Genomic DNA, 2,909 nt, shown 5'->3' with positions numbered 1-2,909 from the left:
TCAGATTGTCGTTAGTGGCAATCAAATGTTAGACACCCATTAGGGCGTCTTTTGTGACGATCAATAACCGTCGCAGAGATCGCGACGATCACAAGATCGTAGATTATCGCGATCTCGACGTTGTTGTTCTTGAAGATGAACACCTGTTCGGTTTCCACTTCAGGGGATTTCTCTGCCAGAATCCCGTTGGGGAAATCCCTTCGGGGACAACTCTGATTTAAGCCTTGGTTTTTTTCTTCAGCAGCACTTTGTTAACCTTCCTTTGAGATAGAACTCGGTGAATGGTAACAAGTGCTGCTTGGAGGTTTGCCTCCAGGTGTAAGATATTCCCCTTCTGAGGGAGAGTCTTTACACAACCTTTGCTCATGTTTACGCTCATGCTCAAGATCGTGAGGTATACATTCATGGTCACGAGCTAGACGCTTTTGATCGTGAGCCAGACACTTAAGTTAGTGCTCACGTTCATGATCGCGAGCAAGACGCTTGTGACCTCGATTGAGACTCTAGTCTTTCCTCAACCTTTGAGGAAGCTCATGATCACGAGTTAGTCATCTCGCTCGCGCTGACAAGTGAGACCCCCACGATCGTGCTCACGCTGACGAGCGAGGCATTCACAATCTCACTCATGTTCTCGAGCGTGATGCTCTAATTTGCACTCGTGCTCTGGAGCGAGACGCTCGCGTTTGCGCTCTCGCTCACGATTGTGAGTTACTCTGTTCCGAGTGGAGCGCTCGTGACCACGTTTATCTCTCGAGTCACTTTATCTTTGAGGACGCTTGTGATCGAGAGCGTGACGCTTGCGAGAGCGCTCATGACCATGATTATGACGTCAATCTCTATAACCCTGAAGAACGTTTAAGTGATCGTGAGGGAGATTCTCCCAATAGCTCTTACTCTCACGGGCGTGAGTTACACGCTCTCCTAGACACTGTGATCACCACCGTGACGCTCACGGTCACGCTCACGATCGTGAGTTACATGCTCAAGCACGACACTCGTGATTGCGATAGTGAGCGTCTTATGGCCACGGTCGCGAGCTAGACACTCCTGATCGTCAAAACCCTCACGACCACGCTCGTTGTTGTGAGTTACGTGCTCACAGTCACGAGCGAGGAGCTTGTGACCATGCTCTCGATCGTCAGTTACTCTTGCGGTCATGAGCAACTCTCTCGTGGTCATGATTGTGAGCGTCGTCGTTTTAAGATCATAAGCTACACTCTTGTGATTACGAACGAGACACTCGCTGTCGCAAGCTACTCTCTCCCGATCACGACCTATAAGTCCGTATCAGGATAGGCACTTAATCAAGAACTAAAAGCTCGTATCATGAGGCATAAGCTCACAATCATGAACCAGATGTTCATGCTCACGAGCGAAATGCTTGTGCTTTCGTGTAAAACATGCTTCCGTGCTCGACACTAGCGAGATAACACTCGCTTTCGTGCGAAATGCTTGCGTTCTCAATCGAGATAACTCGCTTTCGTGCGAAATGCTTGCGTTCTCAATCGAGATAACTCTCGCTTTCGTGCGAAATGCTCGCATTCTCAATCAAGATTCATGCAGAACGCTCGCGCTCTTGTATGAGATGCTCGTGCTCTTGTGCGAGATGCTTGCACTCATGAGCAAGAAGTGCTTGTGAGGCGCTCATGCTCGTAGCATGAGTCGTGCAAGATGGTCACGCTTATGTGCGAGGCGCTCACGTGGGAGACGCTCACTCATGAATGGAACTCTCACGAGCTCACACGAGGCGTTTCAAGACCAAGAACGAGGTTCTCATGATCATGAGCACAGTCTTGAGCGAAATGATCCTGACCAATTGGGTAGATCTTGGATTTTACAAATCTCCGATTTGTCAGCTGCCAATTCATTTTTTTCAACGGGTAGACTATCCCAGTTGCTTGTCAATAGCACCGTTAGCTGTTTTTATGTTCAACAACTAGTCGTTCGTTGTCCTACATGATGACGGCTCGTCGTTTTCGCTTGCTGGCCTTTTTGTTACCTGATGTTCACTAGTCAGTCTAGTGATCACTATAAGCTTGCTTCATTCTAGGCTTCTAGTTCAACAGCAACTTCCTGAGAGGGAGCTGCTCTAGAGAGCGCACTCTCCTAGACGCCATAGATCTTGTTTCCTCAATCTTGGGCTTACACTATTTAGAATTATGATGGAATTATGGTTTTTTTTCCTTCTGGACCCTAAGAATACGCCCTTCATCAGGCGAGGGGGATAATTTGCTAGCGCAAGGCTTAGTGCCCTGTTCTTTGGGCTCTTGTGTATCGCAAACATGGCTTCTTGGGTTCCCAAAACTTTCTTGCCATTGGCGGAGTCAGAGGGATCAGCTTCAAGGTGGCCGGGTTTATGCATTGAATCCCACACTCTTACGGGAATTAATCTCCCTTGAACGTGTGTTTTTTTATTTACACTTCGTTCATACTACAGGAAAGTTTGCCAACAAATTGCCTCAGGAACCCGGTGACTGCTTCCGTTGTTATCTTCTCCCCTGTTGTCCTGTTTATTATGGGGGTGTTCACAAGCCGATTTTGCTTGAATAGGATCTACACTAGTTATGCAGTCTCCTGAAGCAAAACATGAAGAATCTGATCTCTCGGACTTTGCAGAGTCGTTGCCAAATACTGTACCTCCAAAACGTCTGACATCAATCAGTGTCAGACCATTCCTTTACGCAGGTGTTGAGCTGAATAAGGAAAATTATTGAATTAGGTGATCCATCATACCCGCCTGAAGGGAAGGACATGATCATCGACTTATGCCAGACCCCTCGAACCAGAACGACCAGGATTGAGTTGGCCTGGCCTAGGATGGTTATGGGTGCCAGGAAGAAAGTCGTCTAAATTGCTGGGACTAGCAACTCTCAGGGCTAGTAATTCCTTCCGGTTACTACTTGCGCTGT

The sequence above is a fragment of the Palaemon carinicauda genome, chromosome 42 (assembly GCF_036898095.1).
Source record: "Palaemon carinicauda isolate YSFRI2023 chromosome 42, ASM3689809v2, whole genome shotgun sequence".
NCBI lineage: Eukaryota > Metazoa > Arthropoda > Malacostraca > Decapoda > Palaemonidae > Palaemon > Palaemon carinicauda.
Note: the sequence above shows the minus strand (reverse complement) of the source record.